This window comes from Eschrichtius robustus, chromosome X, assembly GCF_028021215.1.
Source record: "Eschrichtius robustus isolate mEscRob2 chromosome X, mEscRob2.pri, whole genome shotgun sequence".
NCBI lineage: Eukaryota > Metazoa > Chordata > Mammalia > Artiodactyla > Eschrichtiidae > Eschrichtius > Eschrichtius robustus.
Window position 1 is genome coordinate 114,083,448 of NC_090845.1, and position 19,162 is coordinate 114,102,609.

Consider the following 19,162-nt stretch of genomic DNA (forward strand, 5'->3'; position numbering starts at 1 on the left):
ACAGGCTGGTTGGCACTTCAGCTCCCGCCCGCTGTGAGGCTAAGTGCATGTGTATTACTAGAGCTCCAGAATTGGGTTTAGATTCTTCAGAGCAGCGGCCTGGGCCTGCTGTGTTTTTTTTTTTAGGATCAGGGTGGCGCCAAGAAAGTGGTCACCTAATGAGACAGGTGTTTTCTGTGCATGGATTCCCACAGAAGCAGCAGAGCTGAACTAGCCTCTCTTATCCTCTGGGGGAATTATGGGAAAAAGACAGATTATCTCCTAAATCTATGTCTTAAGTACCTCCTTGTTATCAGGTCATCAGGAATTTGGGGAGGTTAAGACTAATTGCTCACTCTCCCATCCCCCATCCCATCCCATCCCCCAAGGCCTACGGGTGGGGACCAAGGGACTGAGTGAAGTGGCTCAGGGGTGGTCCAAGGGTGGTCCAGGGCCTCCTGCCCTTGTGGGTGGTCACAGGCTTCTCAAGCAAACAAAATCCATTTGCTAGCAGATGGAACCTCCAAGTTACTTTCTGGGAGGCCTTTGGAATGGGAGTGGCCCCCAGGCCCCCAGGAACTCTTCTGGGCAAAGGCAGTGTCCCAGCCCCAACCCAAGGCCTCTGGGCATGAGCGAAAGGAGGCAGAAAGTGAGCAGTGGTTGGCCAGTCGGCTCCCAGAATTCTACACTCAGTAGGGTAATAACAACAAACTGATGATTGCTAAATACTTGCCAGGGATGGAACATGAGGCCTTCTCTCAAAGGAACGAACTCACTCGTATTCCTGCAGAGAACGAACCTTGAGATGAAGTGGTGAAGAGATAAAGATGGCAATGTTAATAAAAATGTTAAAGACTTGATTTTTACTCTTCACTACAGCACTGCCTGCCACTCAGAAAGATTTTAACACACACACACACACACACACACACACACACACACACACACACACACACACACATCTTCTTCCACATCCCTTCCTTATCCTGTGTGACAGCAGAGTTAACAAAAAGTTAGCAGAAAGATGTGGAAAATCTCCCTGTTGGTTTTATGAATGGGCATCGCGTGCCCTGCCAGCACTGCCAGAGAAGCAGTTGATCCCTGGAGCCTGGCAAAGTCAAGGGTGTGGGAGGAGGAAATGATAAGAACAACAACAACAATAATAATAAGAGCCACAGAATAATAGCAGCTAACACTTACTGGGTGGTTACCATGTGCCAGGCACCATGCTGAGCGCTTTACAGGCATTATCTCATTTAATCCTCACTCAAACCCTGGGAAGTGGGCTCTGAGACTCAGAGTGGTTATGTGACTAGTCCATAGTCACACAGCCAGTAAGTGATAGGTCTGGGATATGAACACAGAGAGCCTGTGCTCTTCCTCCTCCGGACAATATCGGTCTCGAGAAGAATATTGGGTTAGACTGGAAGAGGAAGGGAGCTTCGGGAAGGGCAGGTGGAGTGAGAAGTGGGAAGTGCCAGCACTGGGACAAGAAAATGGTCCCTCGAGAAGATGGGAACCTAGGGCAAAGCTTCCTCAATCTGGGCAAGTTGTTTAACCTCTTGCTTCTTGTTGGTCTGGCTGAGAAATGTTCTGGCACTTTCCCTCGCAGATCCTCCTGCATGAAACACCCCTCCCTGCTCTGCCTGACCCTCGTCATCACCCTGGGAGAAGGCTGGGTGGGGTCTCTTTGCCAAGAAACTCACGTTAGGACACAATTTCCCAGGCCGAGAAGTCAGGGCACTCTGGTGTGCCTCTGTAGTTTTGCAATGTGCTGGGGAGGGCGCAGGGCAAGAGGGCAGTGAGAGAGGAAAACTGATGCATGGCAGGGGCGGTATGTGTGTGTCCAGGTGTTTTTATCCAATTAAATCCAACAAGGACCAAGTCCCCCTCCACATCCAGGCATGGGGAGATGCAAAAGTCGCAGAACAAATACATGGCTAGTCCTCGCCCTTCCCCAGGGGGTCTGGACAGAAACATGTGGGACATTTTAGTTCTCGGCTGGCTGAGAAAATGAAACTCTCTATCCTCTACCTGAACCTCTGGGCTTCCAGAGCAATCCGAGGACCCTGGGGAAAGATGGGACTCAACCAGCCCGTGCCTGCAGTGAACACGTGTGGCGGGGCAGTTTTCCTGTCCCTTTGGTGCCCTCTGCCTCTCTTTTTCCCCTCTCTCCCCTCCAGGGCCTGTGCATGGGCGGTGGAGGGGACGGAGGAGGCAGGAGATCAACATGAAATCCCCTCAGCTTGTGGGGCGGGAAAGCCTGGCCAACCTTTGTGTCTTATCAATCCGTCCTGGGGGCGCTGGGCTCCCCACCTGGGCCATCCACTTTGCATCTCCCGGGATGGAGACTGGGGCTTGCACCGAGCCACCCACACTGGCTGACCTGGTCTTTTATGTGACATGCATTCGCCAAACAATTATCGAGGCTTTGAAGGTCAGCCTGTGGCCAGGGAAGAGAGAGAAAGGCGTCTTCTCGCCCTTTTCTGCCTAGCCCAATCTCCCCCGCGCCACCCTGCCCCCTTCAAGGTCTAGCTCAGAGCCGAGGCCCTCACATAAGCCTTCCCTCCCTCCCCCAACTGCTGCTGACCTCAGAGCCCCGGCCGCCTCTGGCCCCTGCTCCAAGGAGCACAATTAGCACCTGACCAGCCGCTGGCCTGGCTGCTTGTCCTCGCCTCTGATTGTCTCAGTGTCTTAGTCATCTCTCCCACCCCGCCCCCTTCGCTCGTCTGCCCTACAGCACCTAGCACAGGTTGGGCACACAGTACGTGTTAATAAATGTCCGTTGAGTTGAAACTCAGCGGCCCCTATGAGGTCAGAACCGTCATAAGCACCCCGACCAGCAGTTCCTTGGCAACCAGCGCTGGGGTCCGAGCTATAGGGCATTAGCGGTGCGGCCGCTATTACAGGCCACGCAAGACTCAGCGGCCAGAGATTTGCAGGCAGGTTGGTGTTGATGAGAAAAGCCCCTGACCCCTAGGAAAGCGCCCATGGGATTCTGGGTACCTCGGATGAGTTTCCTCTCTCCCCTGCAGAACTAGTTTTCAGTCTGAGAACCACAAAGGGAATAAATTGGCGGTGAAGCCAGAAACCTCTTTGCAGCTTAGAAATCCTGGAGAGAGAACCAAGCCTGCGTTGGGGTCAGGCCCAAGCCTGAGGGGAGAAGGCTGCCCAAGGCCCTTCCAAGGTTGGTGGGGGACCTCCGGGAGGTGCTGGGGGCGTGGCAGGCAGAGGGGCTAGAGGGGCGTCTGGGGGTGGCCCTAAGTAACGCCGTCCTGTCCTGCAAACCAACAAATCACACCACTGAATGCTTGCCACCTGCAGCCCACACAGGAATTGGGTCTCCCCCTCCCTCTCATTCACCCAAATCCCAGGGCAGGCCTCTGTCCAGGGGTGGCGTCCTGACCAGAGCCCAGCCAGTGTCCCCAGACAAGGAGAAGCCTCCAAGTCTGGGGTACCTGGCTCCCCACACTGGCTTTGAATTAGGCATTCGAGCCCGGCTTCGAATTATGGTTATTTATATAGATGACTTAGCCACCCTCTCTGGCCCCCTCCCACATTCCCCACCCTGACTCTGGCCCATGCCAGAAGGTACACACAGCCCCGGAAGACAGGCGGTGTCTTCTTCACCTCTGTATTTCCCTCACTGCCCCTTCGCTGATGCCTAGTACGGGGACTGGTTCTCAGCAAATGTTCGCTGGGTTCAATCTGAGTTTTAGGCACCGTGTAAGACAATACCATAAGGCTCGCTTGTGCTTACCATGTGCCGTGCACCGTTCTAAGAAGCAGCTTATGTGTATTGATGTATTTGATCCTTGGCAAAACTTTATGAGGTGGGTCTGATTTGACAAATGAGGAAACTGAGGCATACAATTGACTGGAATCACACAGTTAGTAAATAACGGAGCTGGGATATAGACCCAGACAGTCTGGCTCTAGGGATGGGAGGGAAAATGAAAAAGCTGAGGGGTGAGGGGTGAGGCTCACAAGGACCAAGGCCAAACTTCGGCGCAGGGCTTTCCCTGGGGAAGCAATCCCCTCAGCCTGCGTCTGGCTGGGCCTCTCAGGGAGGCCCTGAATTTTGCAGGCTAGGGATATTTTGGACATCCTATTAATCAGGCCCCTGAATGACAGACCACAGCACCCTCATTTTTAGATTCCCATATAGGACAGAGGAGACAGAAGCTGCTGTCCCATCACTTAGCTCAAGGCAGGGGGAGGGCTGCTTTCAGGCCTCCAGTTTGTCCAGGGGTGGGCGCCAGTTCCTGAGCAACCACCGAGCAAACAGTGCAGCAGTGGGAGGAATGCCAGACATAGTTGCAAACAAGCCACTCCTTCGGCTCACAGCTAGAGGCTGGGTGAGGGTGGCAACGTGCAGCCTGCTCCACGACCCCCACCCCTGCAACTCACACCACCCGGGCTTTGAACCCAGAGACAACCACTTGCAAGGCAGCCTCTTCCCCACACTGGCCAGGATGGGCAGTCCTCCAGGATAGTTAATTCCTGCACTTCACTCAAGATAGCTCCCCGTTATCTGTTACTGCTGTGGGTCTACTGAATTAATGGTTGAGAAAGTGCCTTGTAACCGGTAAAACCCTACATAACTAACTGCGAGGAGGAATTTGCATTCTTGCCGTGCAAACGTGACCCTGAGCATTTTCAGTGCCAAAGTGTCCTGTCTCCCCAGAGGAGAGAGTTAGATCTGATCCCTTCACCTCCCCCCTCCAACCTGGCACTCAGGCCAGGGGTCAGCTCGCAGTGGGTGAGTCCCTGATGGGTGTGCCCACCAGCTGTTGGGGCCAAGCAGTGGTGGCTCTGGCCCTGGGGTGGTGACCTCACTTCCGCTCCTACCTCCCCAGCACTCCTCCCATATGAGGCCCCACCAGGCCAAAATCGAGAAGTTCAAGGTTAACTGATCCTCCCCACTTTAAGAGCTAATTAAAATGATTAGCCACAATGAACCGCCAAACATTAACCAGAAGAAGCTGCAGGACCAGACAGGCCTCTATCTCGGGCAGAAGGATGAGGGGCAGGAATCCAACGGCCATCAAATCCCATTGCTGGCGTGTGGGGGGTGGGCAGCCGGGGAGAACCTGGCCGAGGCGCGGAGCCAATGGGGTCAGGAGGTGACTCTGGTCAGGAAGGCCGTGTAGTGAGGGAAGGGCGGCAGACCTCGGGTGCGACGGAGGGACCGGGAATCCATAAAGCCGCCGCCTCAGCAGTCTCCAAAAGCAAGGCGCTGTCGGCAGGGGACCCCGCGCTGCGCGGCCGCTGAGTCCCCGTGCCGGCAGCAGAGGAGGGAACAGAGAGGCGGGAGAGCCCGGGAGAGCGGGAACGCGGGAGCGGGAAGGCTGGCGGCCGGCTCACACGGAAACTCCGGCCCCTCACGACAGAGGTCTCTATTTTGGCGACCCAATTATCCAAGTCATAGGTTCATAGGTGTGTGTGTGTGCGCGCGCGTGCGCGTGTGTGTGGAGAGAGGGAGAGAAAGAGAGAGTGTGTGTGTGAGTGTGTGTTACCCTAAGGCGCCTGGTCCCAGAAGCCCTAGAGGCCGCCAGATCAATCTAGCAGCCCCGCCAGTGAGGCCCAACCTCCTGCCCTCGGGCACCGAGCTTTTGGGGCGGGCTGTCACGATAGGCCCAGTCACGGACCCCGGGCTGCCTGGGGAGAGGGCAAACCGGCCTCCACCCCGACTCGGGAAATCGACTCAGCTTCTAACCCAGGATCCGTAGTCCGGGTTCCACAACGCACACGCGGTGGGGCGAGGCAAGGGCGGGACGCAACACGCCGCCGCTCTCCCACCCTGCCCTGGGCCCCCAGCCCCTACGCTCCGGGGCCCAGGCGTCCCCTATCCCGCCCTCCGGCAAACTTTCCGAGGTCCCCGAAGGCTCCGAAAACCGGCGCCATCGACGTACCTGCCGCCGAAGGGGCTCGGTAGCGGGGCCGGGGTCGATCGCCGCGGTCCCCTCCCCGCTCCGAGGGCCGAGACGCGGGTCCCCAGCCCGGCCAGCCCGCTTTCTCCCCTCGGAAGCCGGGCTGGGCGAGTGGCGCCGATACCTCGGCGCCGGCGAAAGGAGAAGTGGAAGTTGAGCGCGGCGCCCGGTCGGTCCCCGCGCCCGCCGGGGCCACCGTCCCCCTCCCTCCTTCCCTCCCTCCTCTCCTCCCTGCCCGCCTGCCCCCGCGGCCCCGCGCCCGTGACTCACCTCGGCGCCGGGGCAGGCTGGTCCGGGCGGGCGAGGCGCAGGGCTCTCCCACACGTCGCGCCGCCAATGGCAAGTTGGAGGGCGAGATGCAAATACCAGGTGAGACGGCGGCGCCCCTGATAAAGCGACTCCGGGGGGTGGGGTGGAGTGCGGGGGGAGCCGGGTGGACGCCGGGGAGGGTCAGGCCGAGGGAGGGGGCGGCGGGGGCGCCCGGGGAGGGGGCGCGAGCCAGCGGAGACCTGCACTCAGACAACCGAGCGAAAGGGGAAATTGCACTAGAGACACACACGTCCCCGCAGGCGGCGGCTGGGGCGGGCGCGAAGGAGGCAGGGCGGGAGGGAGGGAAGAGCCGGAGGGAGGGACCGACGGGAGGGACCACGGGCGGGCGGGGTGGGGGAGGGCGCGAGGGAGGGACGAGGCGTCTTGGTGGAAACAGCGCCCCTCCACCCCCGGCCCGCCGCGGTCGCCAGCACGGCAGGGGGAGCCGTGCCAGGGGCCCGCGCGGCCTCTCCTTCCCCTCCCGGCTCGCTCGCCCCCGGGGAACCGCGAGAGCAGGACTCCCGCGGAGCCCACTTCGCGCTCCCAGCGCCCCAGCCCCCACCTGGAGCGTTCCGGGGCCCGCAGCTCCGGCCGGGAAGCCCCTACACAATGCCTCGCAGAGAAAGCCGCTCCATTCCCGGGGGACTCTGGATGGCTATGTCCGGCCCCCTTGGCCTGCGCGCTCCACTCGCTTGACGCCTTTGGCCCCAGCCCTGCGCTCCGGATTATTACTGAGCGCCTGCTGTGTGGAGGACCTGGCGTGAGGGCGGGCCGAGCGGGTGGGTGAGGCCAGGAGATGCCCAGAGGATACAATTCGGGAACGATATGCCAGATGCCGCGGAATCCCTGGCCAAATGCTCGTGCACTTGGCGCGACTGGAGAGTTTTGGGGATTTCTTAGGGAAGTCGAGCTTAGGGCTCCGGGTGGGGGAGGCCGGGAGGATATAAATCCGGGGAAGGATTGGGGGGAGAGGGGCTGGTGCAGCAGGTGCAAAGGTAGCCAGAGTTGGGGTGCTGGGAAAAAGCTCATGCCCCTTTCTGTCCAGAGCCAGGCTGCTCTGCTTGAGGCATCTACTTGAACCCCAGTCTCCCATTCTGCCTCCCCTTTACCCTCTACTCTGACCTGCCCCAGCATCCATACCAGCCCGCACCCTCCTCCGTCCCACAGCTAGGAGGTTCTAGGAGGGAGTTGGCTGGGAATTCTCACTTCTTATGGCTCTGTATGGTCTGGAGGAGGGGCCCAGCCAGGCCTCAGCCCGGCATCTACCTCCCGGGCAGAAAGCAGCAAAGCGGAAAGGGCCCCGGGGGAGGAGGGCTCTCTGGGGGGTGGGGGTGGACCAAGGGCCTGAGGTTCAGGGAACTGCTCAGCCACCAGCATCTGTCTGCTTCCCCAGCCTTGGGAAAGGAGAGTCCCTGGCACAGGACTGGGGAGCAGGAGTGGTGGTGGATGATGGTGGCGAAGGCAGCTGCAGATTACAGGTTTCTGGGGGAAGACCTAGGGGCTGGACTGGGGCACCGGGGCACCTTGAGACCTCCTGGCCACCTAAAGTTAAGTCCCTGAAATAAGTGCCGAGAGCAAATTTCCAGTTTTTTTCTCTTGTAAATGGGCACACTTTCCCCAGGGGATTCTGGATCAGGAGACACAACAATTTTCTGTTGTTCTCTTGCCAGGGAGGCTCCCCTCTCAAAATTGTGGTAGGTCCCAGTCATCCTTAAGCCCCCTTTACTTGACCTTCACACACACACACACACACACACACACACACTTTCCCATTTTGCTGAGAGTTCAGTGGTCTCTAACATCAGACAGACCTGGGTTCCTATTCCAGCTGCACCATTTAGCGGCTGTGTGTCTTTGGGCAAGTCGCTTAAACTCTCGGAGCCTTACTGTCCTTATTTTTAAATTGAGGATAATAAGAATCTACCTCCCAAGGCTGTGGTGAGGCTTGAATGAGATAGCCTGTGTCTGTGGCAGTGCCTGGTGCTTAGTAAGCCCTCAATAAACGTTAGCTGCCTTCAGCACCATCTCTGTCTCATCTCGTTTTTCCTCAACCCAGCTATCGGGAGAAAGTCTGCCAGGGCCGGAAGCTGCTGAGGACGAATGGTGGATGCCTCCTATGAGTGTTTGTGGTTTAAACCAAGGTTGAAGCCTCAAGGCATGGAAGTGCCAGAGGAGAGGCCTTCCTCTTGGGATGGGCAGGGAGAGAGGACAGCATCGGGCCCACCAGCTTATGGTGACAGGCCCTGATGCCTGCCAGTGACCCGGAGCCTATGGCTTGTGGGAATCCCATAAGTTCCCACCTTCCGCAGCCACTCGGAACTAACCGCAGCCCCATGATCTGGGAGTTGCAGCCAAAGCAAACCCCACCCCCTTGATGAAAACCTGGTGCTGCCCTCGCCTTAGGGAGCCATAGGCCACCTGAATGACCTTCCTGACTCCACGGCTCCAGGTCAGCCAGGCTGCCCTTCCCGATGACCTTGCTGCTGCCCAGCCCTTCCCCACCTGGCTCCCCGCTCTTCCACTTACCCGTTGGGTGAGCCCCAGCCAGGTGGGGCCAGCCGGCTGAGATCACCACTCCTGACGACAGGCATGATGTCTCTGCCAATGGCTCATTCCCTGACTTGGCAGGAATTCCCCTTCTCGAGTTGCCCGTGAATGCCCAGGCTGCGCCATCCAGCTCTCAGCCTCTCTCCTTCCAGCCCTGTTTCCCCCCCACTCTCCAACCCCAACTCTGTCCTCTCGACCCTCAGAACTGGGGTCCTCCTGGAAGAGGAGGGGCCTCCTGGCTGCCCAGAGCCTGTGTAGGGCCACCTCCCCGCTTCTGCACTCAACTTGCCTTTCCACCTTGGCCACTTTCTCAGCCCCTCTTTTCAGCGGTGCCTGCTAGCCTATGTTCTCCTGCAAATCACCCCAGGTTCTCTGGAAACAAGGTGGCTGGTTGCTTCCTCCCTCCCTTAACCCCTTAGCCTCAACAAATTCTATTCAAACCTGTGGCCAGAACAAAATACCACAGTGCCACAGCCTCTGTGGCCATGGCCCTTACTTTCCACCACAGACACATGCTAGAAAGGTCGCCTATCAATCAGACTTTCAGAATGAGAAGCATATTCAAAAGTCAGGAGAGAAGTTATGGTTTAAAAGGAATCCTCCCACCTGTAAAGCTGAGATGTCCCCTCTAATCCTTTCTATACAGCCCGCAATCATTCCTCTGTTGATACGTTCAGTAACTCCAGATTTGCCTCTGTTGGGTTGACACGACGAGGCCCTAGATAGATGCAAATGATGGACAGAAATCTCTAAGTCCCAGGCTGTGGCTGGGCATCATAAGGAGTTTTTGTCCTAAAAAGATTGTTGAGTAGCTGCAAGAGAGAAGAATTCCTTTGGATAGGTTATAGCAGAGTGCTCCTTCCCGGGAGATGAGCTGATCTACTGTCTGGCACATACTGGGGGGTGACGGAGGTGGGGTGCCCAGGTCAAAGCACAGGCATGCCGGTGGGAGAATGTAGTTGGGAGCAACTTCCCAGATTATGACTTTCATCTGGCCAGCCACCTTCCTTGGCTGGGGCTCTTGGAAAGCCGCTTGGTCCCCACCCCTCACCCACCCCTTCTCTCATTAAAATGGAGAGCTTTCCATTTCCCCTCCAGGCCTTTACTGGGACAGGACCTGGCATCCTCAGAGCCCCTACAAAATTTCAGAGGAGCGCTGGGTTTCACTTTTTGGAGGGGCCAGACAGCAGCTCAGGGGCCTGCCTGGAGGGAGATGACAGCCAGATATAGGAGGTGCCACGGGCCCTGAGTGAGTGCTCTGCGTGTCCACCCTGGGCTCAGCGGCTGCGGGGAGGCGCTGTCCGCACTGCACGCACTGCCAGGGGAGCCGGCCTAATACTGTATTTGGGAAACAGATTCAGTGCCTCTGGGCTGGCGGGAGATTTGGAGGGTGGGTGTAGGGGGAGGGACCCGATCCTGTGGTTCATTTGCAAAAAATAAGGAAGAATTGGCTCAGGCAGAGTTCAGTAAATGAGGGCAAGCCCTCTGGAGTCTCTAATCCCACTGGTCCCTAGCCCCGATCTTGGGGCCTAGGCTCAGCCTGGAAAAGTCCCTTGGAGAAGAGCCGAGAGCAGGCGCCTGCTCTGGGGCACCTATCAGAGGCAGCACAGCATCCAGAGTTTTTGGGCCACTGTCCAGTGGAACTAGAGTTAACCCCTCAACCCCCGACATCTGCTGGCTCAGCACCCATCTTGTGTGGTGGGCAGCCTCGCTGTGCCCCTCAGCCCTGCGGGGATTCCAAGTGACACTCCAGAGGTGCCTCTCCTCAAGGCTGCAGAAAACACGAGTGGACCTAGGGAGGCCTTGGCCCAAGGAGCTTCTGCTAGGGGGCAGGGCTCGAGACGGGGGTGCAGAGGGATGCCAGCACATGGAGGCCCTGCCAGAGGAGAGCAGCGAGTGATTTCCCTGGCGCTTGAGTGTGCTGGGGGACAGGGACACAAGTAGCCATTGGGCTGGGCGGTACCTCCTCAGATGGAGAAGAGGCTCAGGAGAGAGGAGGGGGCTGCAGTCACGTTATATGGGGCGCTCATGTTCTATACGGCGAGTGGCGCCTCCTGGAGTTGTGCGGGAGAGGGCAGTAAGGACAAACCCAGGAGAGCTGGGGAGGGGCGCTTGAATGGATGGAGAGAAGACGAAGGGCTCATTTTGGAACACCAAGTGGGGGCACTGGGCCTGACTGCAGGTCCTCGGGACTGGGGATGTGGTGGGATAATGGGGAGGGGCTGTGAGGGGGACTTGGTTCCCAACTTCACCCACTTCACCTCCTGCCAAGGGGCGGTTCCAGGCTGAGCTTTGTACCAGGAGGTAAAGGACTCTGCCCTTTCAGGATTGCCCCATCCCACAGGGAGGCGAGGACAAGCCTGAGGCGGGCGCTAGACAGAGGCCCGAGAGGAGTGCAGGCACGCCTCACTTCCCCTACCGTGCCCCCATGACGGGGCATGTTGTTGTTGTTGTTGTCGAATCCAGAAAAATACAACATTTAATGTCTATAAAGGTGCAGTATGAGTCATTTCACGGAATGTCTAGGCCCCTTCACTGGCAGCAAACAAACTTTCCAGCCCTCTTTTGAGGAAGCCATCCAACTGGGCTGCCGCTGCTGGTGTGTGTGTGACAGTGTGTGAGTGTGTGTGTGGGTCTGTGTGTGGGATGGGTCTCTGGAGGGCCTAGCCTGCCTATGTGTGACTCCGTGTGTGTCCCTCAGATGTGAGCGAGGGCGTAACCGTGGCCAGTGTGCACACACACACACACACACACACACACACATACGGGCTCGACTCTTGGATGTGAGTGTCAAGTCCCCTCGTGCATGCGTGTGTGTTTGTGGAGGGCGTGTGCATGTGTGTGTCTGCAAGGCAGTGTGGTATGTGAGCCTGTGCGTCTGAGGGTGTCTACGTGTACATTTTTTCCTCATCGCTGCCAAATTATCTTCCCATCTCTCCCCTCACGAAGTGAAGGGCTGGCTGAGGGAAGCTAGCAGTCTAAAGGGGGGGGGCAGCCGCGGAGGGGAGAGGGGTTGGAGGAAAACCAAAGCAATTCCACTCGTCAGAGGAAAGTGTCAGCCAAGGATGAAACTGAAACCGAGGCAGCAGCTCGAAGGCACCAGCACCCTGGGATTGTCCCGAGGCTTGGGTTCCTCCCACTCCCCGCCCCCCCCAGCCGGCTGTGGAGATTAGTCAGCCTGCAACCTCGACTTGGGGTTGAGGCAGTGAGGCAGTGGTTAGCACGTGACCCCATTAGTGCCCATTATCACATTAACACAAATTAGTATATCAGATCCTCTCCCAGTCACCTAGTGGGGCGCAGGGCCAGGCTGGAGGGAGAGGCCACAGCTCAGGCCCTGCTCCGGGAGGAGAAGCCAGCACGTGGGCATCAAGGGAGGGGGCAGGCTGAGGACTGCGGCAGGTCAGGTTGGGGACAGAAAGTGGGGACGGGGGACATCAAACTCTGACAATACGATCCTTTTCCTAGGTCGTGCTCTGGGAGGAGACACTTTGGGGAAGGGGTTGGTAGAAAGGAGGGGGTTTCCAGGAATAGCTGGGCACCGCCCTGTAGGAAGGAGGCCCGGGCTCTGAGGTCTGGGCGGGAGACAGACGGTATTTCTCCTGGCACACAGTGAAACCTGGGAACGTTTAGGATCCTTTGGGTTTTTTTTCCCCCTTTCCTCTCCTTTATGGAAAATCCTTAGATAACTTTCTCAGATGGCTTTGGACATCCTGAAAGCAGAGGAGCTGGACTGATTGATGGAGGAGAAGAGGCACCCAGAACCCTAGTACAGGGCATAGCTTTTATATCTTGGCACCGATAAGGGAGACACACTCTATCCATATATTTATATGTAAAGTTCTATCATGGAAAGAGCCAGCCACTGGAGCTTCTGGAAAGGGTGAGGCTGGAGCCCCTAACAACTTTTTTCTTTCAGCTTAAAGGTGTCTGGCCACAGGTTATTTTTGTGCCCTGATACTCTCAATATGTTAACTAACCAGCCACCACATAACCATGAACCAACATGGGAAGGTCAGCTGCATCATGACTACTAGAGCTCAGGGCCTGCACGGAGGTAGGGCACAAAGCTCTATCAACAGAGGCCAAGGTTGCAAGTTTGAGCCCCAGATGGGCCTCTTCGCTTTTTTTTTTTTACATAGTTGCTGAAGACCGGGTTGACAAGCATGGAATCCCTAACCATCGCCCTACATCTAGCCCAAAGCTGAGCCCCTACCCCTCATCTAGCACGAGCCCTGGTCCCAGACTGCACCCCAACGCCGGCCACAACCTGTACCTTTGCAAAAGATGCACCCTTGGTCTCAAGGGAGCCAGGCTGGAGAGTGGCTGCTCAGGGAAACCCACCCCTAACGCTGGAGAAGCGATTCAAAATTTCCATTCTACTGCCCGCGGGTCAAGAGCGCCATCCCTGGAGAGGAAACGCTGTCCCTAAACCGCGGTCCCTTAGCTGGAGGCGAGCTTCCCCGAGCTCTGCGGGACCCGGTAGGTGCCCCGAGGGACCCTGAAGAAGCGCGCACCAGGCGGCCCCACGCCTGGACGCTAACGTAGCAGGTCGGCTCTCCGAACTCTGCCGCCACTCGGGTGGGAGCGCCGGGCCCGAAGGACAGTGGGGGTTATGGCGGCCCCTTGCGCCTTCCCCTCGCCATCCCTTTGCATGGGCCGCCCACCCTGCACCCCCGGGATTCCCCGCGGGGGCAGAGCTCCCCACCCAGACCCCCAGCAGCGCGCCCACGGCGCCTCAGCAGCGCCACCTACAGGCGGAACGCGCGCCACGTCTCGGGCCGAGGCGGGAACTGGCTGCGGCGGAGGAGGAGAGGGGGAGAGAGGTCGGCGCCGCTGCCCCGAGCGGTCCCCGCTCGCCAGCGGCCTCCTAGCGCCGCCCCGGCCCCGAGCGACCTGGCCAGCCCCGAACCCCGTCCCGCAGCCCCGCCCAGCGCTCCGACCTTCCACTCCAGCGGCTGCACTCCGAGCGGCCTCTTGCCCCGGGCGCCTCTTCTCGGGAAGCAGTGAAGTCACACTGAGCCCGATCCGCTGACTCATGAGAATCCTGCCCCCTCCCCGACACACCCCTTGAAACTTCCCCTCAATCCCTTCTTTCCTGCCCACCCCCCTTCCTCGCTCCCCGTCGGGCGCGAAGGGGCGGGTCCGGACTCCTGGAGAAGGACTCGGTGGGGCAGCTGGGAGAGGAGCGGCGGGAGGGCGGGAGTCCTCGTGGAGACCACCAAGCTCGGTCTCCGCCCCATCCACGCCGCTCTATTCTGGGGAACAACAGGTGATGCCTGGGAGGGCAGTGTACGTTTGCAACTTTGGGCAAAACTCCCATCAAGGTATTCTTTTGCAATTATCCATCTCACGCAGTGAGCCTCGCTGCTTCAGGACTGGCTGGGGAGTTCACTTGGAAGCTGAGGTCTCTTTGGAACCTCCTGTTCTAGTGAAGAGGCCAGCACAAGGGCTGGCGCCACCAAGGGGACAAAGGCGGAGTGCTCTGAGCTTTGAGCTGCCCTCCACCCCCTGCATTAAGTCAAGCTGATCAATTGCCTGAGAGGTCGATGTGGCCTTTCTCCCTTTGGAGAGAATACCTCCCAACTTGGTATTGGCCCAGGCCAGGTTGAGGTGGGGGTGACTTTGAGGCCAAGGATTCCCTGTTTTCACCACCAGTCTCTGCCCCCCCGCGCTGTGCCACTAGTTTGAGGACTCCCACTGTAGTGGGAGACCCGAATCTCACTCAGGCTGCTTGGGATATTAGTCTCAATAAAGGTGGCCGAGGACCTCAGGCCTGGGCCAAGGAAGGCTTCACGCTGGCGGGGCTCTGCAGGCCTGCTCTGAAACACCTAAAGCTCCCCTTTCCCTCTGGAGGCACAGAGATCCTTAAGCATCCTTTTCCACCTAGCAAATCACAGTGCTGGATTTTCTCTCTTTCCCTGTATGCAGTTTCCTTGTCTCTATGGTAAGAATCGGGTGGTGAAGCTTGCCAGCTTCCTGGCTCACTTGTCTCTGCACTTCAGGGCAGGGCTCTGCCAGGACCATGGCCAACGTGGAAATGGCCATGGACTTAAGAGCAAAGGGGGTGTACAAGCTAGTCTCAGGACTTGGGGCTTATGTGGTATGAGGGGGGTTTTCTGAGCTAATTATCTCAGCATCAAGTTGAAAGCTGCTTGGGTTAAGGTGGCTGTTCACCGGCCAGCTCTGCAGGGTGTGTTTGTTGGGGATTGGGAGCCACTGAATGCTTGTGTAGGAATATATGTGCTAGGATCATGGCTGAGCATTGTCTCACCATAAAGCCTTCCTGGGGAAATTCTGGGCTTTCATGGAGCGTAGTTTTAAGGCTGTCAAACTCTCCATGGAGAGCAAATCTGGCAAGCAGCGATTTCTAGGGGCCTAGGTCTAAATGTTGCTTGCTGAGTCAAAGAAGAATCATAAGCCTCAAACTAAAACAAACAAACAAAAAATCTGTTGAGCCAAAGGGACAGCAGAGGCAATGTGGGGAGACATCTGCCAAAGGCTTTGGGTCCCATTAGCATCTGCTCTAGACTTAGAGATGAAAGGCAACTGAGTCCATGGAGAGATGAAGAAAGTCCTGGGCAAGCACCTGAGAGACTTTTCCATACACAGGATGTTAGAGCTGAGGGTGGAGGGATGATCTAGTCTGTTCTCTTCATTTTACAGATGAGGCCGCCGAGACCTAGGAAATTAGCTGCTCTGGGTCATCCAGGAGTGAGTGGCAAAGCTGAGACGCAAATCCCAAAGAGCGCTTTTTCCGCCGTGCTCCCCAGCTTCGGGAGGAAGAAACACGGGCAGGGAGCACTTACTGGAACCTGAAGAAGAAACACAGGTAGAAGGAAAACAAGTGGGCGAGGAAGGAGGGAAAATGAAGGGGCTGAGGAAAAGTGAAGAGGAAGAGGGGTGATCTCTTTGGGCAAGGAGGCTGGCAGCTCCATCCTCTGTATTCAGGATATTATACATATTTATTTAAGAAAACATATTCATGTTCTGCTCCTAGAGATGAGAGAAGTTACAAGCAGAGAATGGAGGAAGAAACACGATTTGGTCAGTGGAAGAAAAGCCTGGAGTAGATGGAAGCAGAACAGTAAAGCCATCTGAGGAGTGACGAAGTTCCGATGTGAACTCACACATCATACTCCCAGCACTTCTGTTGCACTGATGGTTCCTGTTGACCCGTCTGTGTCCGCCACTAGGTTCTAAAGCCATTGGGGGCAGGGACTGTATGTTACTCATCTTCTTATCTCTGGGGCCTATTGGCCCATGGCATGCAGCAAGTTCCGCAGTATGTTTGCTAGCTGACCAATAAATCCATTTACGAACGTATGTATGTATTCATAAATTCAACACCCATGTTGGGTGTTCCTCCAGAAGCATCTCTGTGTTGTGCTGCAAATGCCAAGAGAGCACAGGCGGGAACCTGCTTGGGAAGCCAGACACCTCTGTCCAGGCACCAGATGCGACTCCTGGCCTTCTCCAACTGAGACACAGACCTTGGAGGCTCCACTGGGACCAGGTAAGGTCTTCAAGAAGGTACGAGACTAGGCAAAACTCACAGGTGGGCCTCCCGAAGGTATTTTGGCTCTTTGTCTCCAAATTGTCAATGCCCACCAGCCAAAGACCACCAGGGCACTCTTGCAGTCGAACCAGTTGAGTTCATTGCTCACTGCAGCGAGGGAGGATGCATGCCCTGGGGAACCATGGGGTGTCTCAGGAAGAGGGTGCTGGGAAGGACTTATTATAGGATTCAGGCCAGGCTGGGTGATTTGGGGGAGGGTTTAAGGAAGCTGGGCTTTGCTCTGGATTGGATGCTGTCAGGGAGTGTCTTACTGAATCAATCATATCCAATAGGAGGGCAGACTGGAGCGAGGCTCAATATGTAATTGGTTAGGAAGCAGCAGTCACTTAGATTAGCCAGGACGGAGGGCGGTATTTGGTCATTTCTGTGGCTTGGGCAGTGTTCATATTTTTGCCTGTGTTCACACATGATTCTGGAGTAGTCTTGCTTTTGTCTCCATCCACCATGATCAGGGTGGCCTTGTACGATTCTACTGTCCCGTGAACCTGTTTACGTTCAACAGAACACCCAGGCCTAGTGGGGCGTGTTAAGCCAGTTTTTAGTGACACCAAGGCCTTGCTGACAGTCCCAGACCAGCTTCCAGATGTCAGGGGCTGCGTTTCTCTTTCCCAAAATGTTCATTTTGAGACGATCCCTGTCTTCCAACCAGGGCTTAGCAGTCCAGAATTTAAATATTCAGACCCTCCCTATACTCTGACCCAGTTCACACCCATCTGTAGAACCAGCCAGGCAGGGGACGTCATCACTGGCCTGAGCTGTGTGTCTCTGTGTGTGGTTCTGTGTACATTTGTCTGTGCCCGCCAGAAATTCCCTGATAAGATGGGAAAGAGGCCAGAGGCGGTCTTACTTCACCTCTGGGCCCCGCAGGACTTTCCCTCTGCCCAGAGAGCAAGGCACTGGAATTGAGTCCCAATGGTCTCTAGGGCAGCAAGGGTGCCCAGCTTTAGGTGGAGTCAGGGAAGGACAGAAGGGATATTGCAGCAGCCAAACTTGAGAGGAGCGGGAAAGGGAAGGGGTAGTGGTGGAAGGGAGGGGAGAGTTCCTTTGTATAAATGGGTCTCTAGAGGGGCTGCTGATTTTCCTTCAAGGAAGCAGCCTGCAGTAGTTCACTGTGGATTCCCCACCCCCCCTCCCTTTCACTTTAAGCCTCTTGTCTCCAAAACAGGCCCTGTTGATTAGAACAACAAAAAAGTCACACATGTTGACCTCATCCTCCACTAAGAGGCTTACTCTGACCCCTTTCCAATCAAACACACTTCCTTCCCTCAGGTCCATTTCTCCAGCTAAAGTACGAGGACATCCCTCGCCGTGCCTTACAGGTGGCCAGGCAAATGTTAGTACCATCGTGAAGCGGTGCCAAGGTACCACCAGATGTCAGTTGTAAAATGGCAAAGAAAAGCGAGGTTGAAGTCAAGTGGGTGAGCCCTGAAAGCTGGATACTTTGGCAGAGCCCCAACTCTGCAGGGTGTGGCTAGCCCTGTACTGCGCTGTGCTGTGGCCCGGCTAATCACAGGCCAGCTCTCAAGGGCCAAACCTCAGCTGGCATTGGTCGTCTGTACAGTCAGAAATTGGTCCTTGCGATCCTTGGGGGCCTCAACAGGTTAAATGCATCCTGGGTAAAGTGGCAAGTCGTGGCAGTGGGTGAAGTAATGGGGGTCTGATAACCTGGATTAGAGAGAACTGAGGCTACAAGGCAGAGGCTCACTCTTACAATAAGCCCTGTTACCTAGCATCATCCAACCAAGCAACCAAGGACTTGGTCAGCACTTTGCCAGGGTTTTGGGGGATGGCGCGTGTTGTCCCCATCCTGAGAAAAAAGTCTCTGCTCTGGGGTAGCTTGCAATCAATTTAGGGAGTGAACACTAATAATGCAGAGAACGACTTAAAGAACAAAATCAAGTTCAAAGGCAGTAGGTGCAATCGAAGTTCAGAGATGAAATCATGCGCGGTCACTAGTCCAACTGGTACTACATCACCACGGTGGGACTTCATCTGGGCCTTGAAAGATGAGCAGGATTTGGATACGTAGAAGGGAATAGGGACGGCGTTCCAGATGTGAAGAGCACAAACAGAAGTTTAAAGGTGGCAATAAACCAGATGTATATGTGCGTGTGCACATGCACGTGAAGTTGTGGCAGAGGAGGCCCGCAGGGCAGAGTGGGCTGAGGTCAAGAGCGCTATGGAAGGCTTCAGACTTGATGTGATTGGTGACAGGGAGTCAATGTCACCAGGAGGTAGGGTGGGGGGATATGGACCAAGTGATGCTTTAGGAAGTGATCTAGCAGCAGTAGTTGACAAAGGACGGATGCTCTGGCTGATGTCCATTCTTGGTGTGTATCTTCCTGTGGACACAACTGACTATATTATACTTCTGCGTTCACATGTCTGCTTTCCTCACTGACACCAGGAGCTCCTTAAGAGAAGTGGCCATGTTTTCTCCATCTTCCTCTTCTGCCATCTACCTGGCTCATGGTAGGCACTCAATGAACACTGAATAGAAGAATACATCCTTTCATTTTAATTAACTGAATTATTATGACATTCCATACAAGGATGACAACTGTCAAAGAATTAGACTAAATTGTACCTGATACTAAAACAAGGCAAATCACAATTCGATCCGTTTAAAAAATGATTTGTGAAACACTTCAGGATCTTACAGTTGTAAGATCTTTGTAAGCAGCAATTACTGTATAATAAGTCCCGTTTCACAGGATACTAGATGAGTTTTCTACCTACATTATGGACTTAGATATGTCATGCCTCAGATCATATTTCACTAAACCTGTATACATATAGTAAGAACCTGTTCTAG

At 56.0% G+C, this 19,162-nt stretch overlaps 1 protein-coding gene and 1 long non-coding RNA gene across 4 annotated transcripts in view; one reads left to right on the forward strand and one right to left on the reverse strand.

Annotated features, from left to right (window-relative positions):
- ELF4 (E74 like ETS transcription factor 4) overlaps window positions 1-6,504 on the reverse strand; it is a 40,620-nt gene extending 34,116 nt beyond the window's left edge. For 2 of the 3 annotated variants that reach the window (XM_068533516.1, XM_068533515.1), the window contains exon 1: window positions 6,183-6,503. The gene's annotated coding sequence lies outside the window, so the exon portion shown is untranslated. Of the gene's footprint in view, window positions 1-6,182 lie in introns of all 3 variants that reach the window. The other variant, XM_068533514.1, reaches the window with a different exon arrangement.
- LOC137756941 (uncharacterized) lies at window positions 5,897-16,094 on the forward strand. The gene is made up of 3 exons (XR_011072279.1): window positions 5,897-6,281; window positions 15,435-15,600; window positions 15,769-16,094. It is a non-coding gene; the product is annotated as an uncharacterized lncRNA (long non-coding RNA).
- Window positions 16,095-19,162: the final 3,068 nt, after the last annotated feature.